Genomic DNA, 7032 nt, shown 5'->3' on the forward strand with positions numbered 1-7032 from the left:
TCGTGCACCATTCAATTTACAAACCGAAAAAGCCTCACCTCAACTGTCATTGCTGCAGCATAACCAGCACATGCGTTTTTTGGCAGGAGGAGAGCGGTAGTCTATCTAAAACCTGTGTTAACTAAACAAATTCACGCAACAAAAATTATCTATCCTATCTGCACGAACAAACCCGTTTACAAACGCGAAATTAAACAAACATTTACAACGAAAGCGGAACGGTATAAAACAGCGGTGAGCGTAATGTTGTGTAAACAAATACACTCTACGGCGTATATAGTCAAAATTAGATATATTCCCATGAGTAACAAGTGGTACGGAGCCCATGGCAAATTTACCAAAAAACAAAAATAAAGTCAGATTATTTGTTACTGAGAGTTTTATTATTATTATTATTTTTTATTGAGAGTATTATTTTAAAAATTGTGACACAATTTTTTCATTTTCAACTAATTTCATTTATTTTCTTTCTCTTTTCAGGTTTGTAACAATTTTCAGTTAAATAAAGCGTCAAACGGATCCCTGAACGGGCATCTAACGAACTGCGAGATAGGTTTGTTATGGTAAATTACTTACCACAATTTCTTGCAAATTTTCAGATCAAGCACAGTAATTCGAAACTCCTTCCATATCATTAGAAATTTCACGAATCTTGTCACAAATTTAACGAGCTTTTAAAGAACATTATTCGAAAATTTATGGAAATAATTTAGTATAACTTTTGTAACCTTGTCGTGTGAATTTTAGCAGTACTCTGAGCAAATCGAATCATAAAGACAACTGTAAACGACGATTTAGTTTTTTTTTCCCACACGTAGCGACTAATTTCACCCAATTGATTTATCGGGCATCGAAAGGCACTTCTCCGTATGGCGTACAAAAAAAATCCATCTCCGAACACTAATCATTGATTTCATTCGCCCAATTAGACTTTCACCCAAATCAATTAGCTCAATTTTTTCATCACCATCCTACCCCTCGAAACTGGTCGATAGGGGCATATAACTCAACTTACTGACATCACCACCCTCATCACAGTTGGCCATGACGTCCCCACGCCGACGCAGCCATTGTAGTCAATCAAAATAAGACTCTCTGTCGGATGTTTGTTGGAGGAAGGGGTATGGGGGGGGGGGTCTCCATCGCGATGATGGACAAACAAAACAAAAACTATGCACATTTTTTTTTTCCGATAGTACGCACTGTTGTGTAATTTTTTTTTTACTCCCACTCTACGATGGGTCGGTGGCACGCTAATTACTGTGTCTTCATTACCATCATCATCATCATCACCAAACCGTTTTTCAAGATATCGTATCGTCCGCGGTTTGTTTTGAGAACCTAAAGGCTGGTGATGGGTGACAGGAGGGAGAGATTGTAAACCGTCGACAGTGATAGTGAAATATGGCCATTATGGTGTAAGCGACGAAGCCCCCCGCCGTGCCGTGGGATAATTGCAGCTAGTTTTCCCAACCACCTTTGTCCCTGGGTGATTAAAAAAGTAGAAAATAAAAACAGACTGCGTGACCGACAGATAGACAGACAGACAGACAGAGACCGTGAGAGACGACAGGGGAATGGTAATTAGAAATTTAAATTCTATCCGATTCCAGCGCCTCCCCTGATGCGCTGCGCAAAGACACTCCTCCGATGGTTGACTGATTCGATTAAACTGAGAGAAAAAAAATGTGGATTTCAAAACAAAAACAATGCAATTTCCCCCGTACACTTGCACTTTCATTTGTTGGTTGGGATCAGCCATCACCCCCCCCCCCCCCCTCTGTTTAGCAACCATAGGTTGTGAAAATTGTTCTTTTCGGTTCGGTTTGACGTTCGCTCTCAGGTCCAAGTCAAACGAGCAGTAGAAAGTGGAAATCGGCGATGACGAAATTACGGGGTTGTGAACTGTGATCAAGAAACCTCTTCTCTTCTCTTCAGATTATTTCACACCCGTCGACTCTCGGCTTCATCTCGTCATCGTAACCGTTCGTGGGAGTTTGAACTTGAACAATTCGTTTTCTGTTACGGAATAAAGTTCGTAACAAGACACAGAGAGAGAGAGAGAGAAAATCAAAACAAAACATTGACTGTGGAGGAAAATTTCACTTTGAATTGGTTCTTGACTTACACGTTTTGTTCAGGGTTATTTCACCGCCGTCAGAGTTTGATTTGAGAATGGAAAGAATATTGGAAAATTTATGTTTTGGGTGAACTTTGACAGTTTAGGATGGCAAACTGCGAGCGTGTCGCTTACATTACCGAACTGTCGGTAAGGGGTCTGATAAACGTACGGTAAATTGGATGTACACGGAAGAGAAAAACTACCTAAAATTAAGTTTTTTCTCTCAATTTTAGGTTGTCGTTCAATAATTCGGTAAACAGCGTTGAGTTTCTTTTTACCCACGGTAAATGAGCTGTTTATATTCTTGAGTAAAGTATAAATTAGTTTACAATCAACATTAGATCTAACCAGAACGAGTGTAAATTTGTTATTTTTTGTTATTAAAACGATCAAATTATAGTTTTTTGAAGATCTGTTAGTATAGAATACATATAAATTATATGATAACCAAACCAGATATTTCTTAGCGAACCTGTCACCATTTCTTTTCCACTGGCCGTTTAAAATTTCTGCTTAGGAAACTGTTTGAAGTCTGTTTTGAAGTAGGATTCATGGTCACTTTCGGGTTGGAAATATAATTTTCTATTTCTACAGATTTCCTTAAAACACCTTAAAAATCGCTTGAGTGCTTATGGACTTCTCGCATGCGAACCTGGTGAAACAGGTACTTTGGCTGCTAGGTTTTTTCTCCTTGGCCACACAAGATTTTTAGGGCCATTCCTGACATTATGACGAACTCACATGCGAAACGATGCCGAAATTGTTTTGTTGCTGAAGCAAAACACTTTAGATTTCTGTTAAATTTAAAATCTGGAACAAACGACAAACTCAAAGACGTTCGCCGACAAAAAAAAACTCTGTCATGACTGACGTTGGAATAAATTGTACCATCTATATGTATAGATACGATTGATTTCGAGTAATGCGCTACTGTATTCAAGTATAAATTGCGGTTGTTTGCTTCCTAAAGTCCTATTCCTGTATTCCAACTTTTAGTTCGTAGATTGTCATATTGTAATGTAAGAACATTTGGCATAACTGAGCCGCGGGTCATTTTTTTATTTTTACAATATGTAAAAAATCAAAGTTAATTTTCAAAATGCCTGTCCACCGCGGGACTTGTTGACGCAGCTTGCTGCTGCGTGTTGAGATCCACTTTCTTGGCTGCCGCAACTTGAGGGTCATTCAGTCCGCTTTCTCGCGCGCTTTTGTACATGGCCATGCCGTCACAGTTCTGCATTCGCACGGTCGGATGTTCTTATTCGTTCTTTTTGTGCTTACGGATCGCTGTTGTAGATCGGTATCTGATTCTTGTTGTGTTGATTGTTAGTTTGGAAGCGTTTGGTATAATGGTTGTAATTTCACTGTTCGTAACCGCAGTTGGTTTAGTGGTACTGAGCTCGATCCCTCGTTGACTTAGTACTTTTTTAAGTGCGGTCCGCAGTCGTTGGTTTAACAACCGGTTGTGGTTTAGCATACGACGACTGTGTATCGGTCTTTTTCTTTTTTTTGTTAGGGGAAACATTGCCATTGCGACCACTGTTCAGGTTATCTTTTGTGTACCGGTCTTGTTCGTATCAGACGGAACTTAGGAATCTGCCCTGGGTGCGTGACCAATGCTTAATCAAATGTAACACTTTGTGATTTGCATTGGATGGTCAGATATGACGGGATAGGTTTTGTCGGATGTATTTTCACCACACGAACTCCGTTTGCTAAGACATGGAAAGAAGTTCCTCCAAGCATCTTCCTTAACGGTTTTCTCTTCGCGGTTTTTGTTATGTTTTTAACATAATTAGTACCTCATGACGTAGATTGTGGAATTGCACAGCATTAACTCCTACTATGTCCAGTTTCATATTCACCTTCAACAATTGCTTTACTTCACGAATCGATGGTCTAACCGGACATGTCGAAAAATCAACAGCAACACAGTTCGACCGAATTGGGACTACGGACTCGTCTCAGCATCAGTGGAAATCACAGACATCGACGGATCTAGGCTTCTCGTAAATAGTCACCGGGGCGATCCGAAATAGCAAACTAGAATAACGGAGAGCATGGCTCCCTGCAAGATTCACCGTCGAAACTATATCGACCATTCCATCAAATGTAGGAGAGAACGGTGGCGATATGGACAACTATGTACCGGTTGTTGCTACGACAGGACCGTCGCTGGCTGCCTGAAGAACACAGGAGTCGTAGTTTATGATCTTTTCGCATCCTAAAGATCGCTGGCCAGGGATTGTTGCGGAGTTTGTATAAGAATTATTGTAGGAAAGCATATGGTGAAAACCTTTTTAGATTTCTCCAGCTGTTCGTAAGTCGGCCATTCGTCACTAAGCTAGTTAATGGTTATAGACATCAAGCTTTTCATGCATCCGATAAGTCCACTGCGAAGTCCGCTAACCCCGCTAAACACCCGAGTTCGGTGTGGAACGCTGCTTGTGGAACAAAGTTTCGCCTTCTCCTGTTGAACGCAGTCATTCGTTCGCCTGAATTTGTGCAGAGCGGCTACTCACACGGCTCTTTTGGCTCCTTATCTTCTTTACTATGGTGGCATTGGATAGCTTATGTTTGTCATCTAGGAACTTCATTTGAAGCTCTTATACATCGCACTGCACGTAGCCGATGCAATCAGCTCACCGAACTGGACTGTTCCACCATCATGACGCATAACTCCATTTGTCTTGTAGTTTCTGTGGGAGCGGTTTGTCCTATTCACAGGATTTCTTGTAATCAGTTGTTCAACAGCCAAACTCTCGGCCTGAACATTTTGGCGCCTGCGATGACTGGGCCAACGATTTTGTTGATCTTACACTTGGTGAGTAGCGTCACCGGAAGTGATAGTTGGACATAGAATCGGAGCAATCGGTCTTTGTGTCCCACGGAACGCTGGATGGCCATTTCTTGATTAGAAGGCCGGAAGTAGCTCATCGACGTAGAAACCTTCCTTGGTGGCCTCGGTTACTACTAGATATAAAGGTAGCCTAGTACACGAATTATGACAAAACCTTCCAGAACGATTTCTGTTACTTGTACTAACAAACATTTCTTCACATTTTATTTCTTCAGCGGAGTACATTGGGCTACGGTAGACGGCTTCTAGTTCCCAAAATCTTTACAGAGGTATAACAAACTGGCAAAGCTGTCCATCCGGAAGGGGGATCTACTAGAAGACTTGCCACCGACGACGACATCGACTAGTCCCGGCGCTTTGAAGACCGGCTTTGGCAGTGGGTTTCGTAATGACGGGGAATACGAGTGTGGAAGAAAATGTTCTCGACTTGATAGTGCTCGTTATCTGGTACTTGATTTGCTTCAAATATTATCCAATTCCGGCAACCGCGATATCTACTGGGCTTGGACGAATGGCAAGCGTTACTTTCTTGGTGATCAAATTGGACGAGACGAAATCAAGAAGTGTTCTGGCTGAAGTTTCTGTACCAGGCTGTCAACTGTTTACAGTAGACTCATTCTATGATTCGATTGGATAGAGTGAGAGGACTCACTTCAGATGACGACAGCAGTCGATGGAATTTTAAAGGGATGCCGCTTGATCGAACAATACCTTATGTCCTTATGGTGTCTATAATGACAGGTTCTACAAGAAAACTTTGTGGTGGACAACTAGGTCTCAGCGCTGAAGAACGAATAGCTTTATAAAATTCTGGCATTTGTGGGGCAGGGGACGTACGGGGCATGCAGCGCATTTCTTTTGGTTTCTGAGGCCCCTGCGTTGACGATTGACTTAACTGTGAAATGTTTCCTTTCGATAAGATCTGCCATATTAGTGTTAGTCGTTTGTGAACGCTTGTGAATGAGTTTTTCTAACTAACATCATCCTTCTGGCCAGTCTCATACGATCAGGCACCAAACAATAGCGAAATCCAACGTACTGGTCGAAATTGCCATGAGCGGTGTACCCCAACTTCCAGATTCTCCCAATTTTCCTAAAACCTTAACGTGGCATTGATAATCATCAACTAACGTGTTAGGGTCCTATACCAACTCACGCTTCATTGGTGGTAATTCGAACAAACTTCGGAATTCTTCAAAATCCGTTTGTTATCCGTCAATGCATAGTTGTTCCATAGAACGTCGACGGTCTCAAGTGGCTCTTGCCTCTTCACTAACTGTCGTATCGTATCGATCAGCTGAGAAACATGGTAAGGAACGTTGCCTACCGATCATACATTAGTACATAAATGCACTTTCCACAAATAACACTCCAAGATTTTCGAATCATTCTACCCAAACTTCACTTCAGTTCTTTGATGATGATGCTCCTCTACCGATCAGTCGTTGTATTATATCTGTTCCCAACATTATTCAATAGCCAACAATTCTCGGAAATCAAATTTACCTCCTCCAAGCTATTACTGTACTTCGAATCTGCAAATTCAAAGTAACGGCTCTTACGATAGAAGCAAATAATGGCAGAATATCGTAATTGACCCATTTGAATTATTTATTTAGCAACGTCGCGTGAACAAGAGAACTGATTTTCTCAACTTCCATGAATACATCTCTATCCTTGAGATCACAATTAATTCCTTCTACAACTATCAGAAATCTCCAGCGAACTACGCTAATTTTTTGTCGTTTTTCTCATTTCTCTCCGTTTGCTAGTGAAGCGTCACAAATAAAGATGTAAATAAACGGCTCAGATAGCGTTGCCAGATTGAATCTTTTTCAATTATTGGAAACTGTCAAGGGGAAGCAGATTGATTTGATAGCTAAAGGTGGTTATTTGGTGAGCCAAAAAGTGGTGACCCATCTGTAAGGAGACCTTGGCGTATTCAATTTTTATTTGCTAATACATTGTCTATGTACGTTCAGAAAATTAACACACTTTGAAAAATTGCGTTTTGGTTCCATCTTGACCGCTCCAGCTGAATAACAAAAAT

Source organism: Topomyia yanbarensis, chromosome 1, assembly GCF_030247195.1.
Source record: "Topomyia yanbarensis strain Yona2022 chromosome 1, ASM3024719v1, whole genome shotgun sequence".
Lineage (NCBI taxonomy): Eukaryota > Metazoa > Arthropoda > Insecta > Diptera > Culicidae > Topomyia > Topomyia yanbarensis.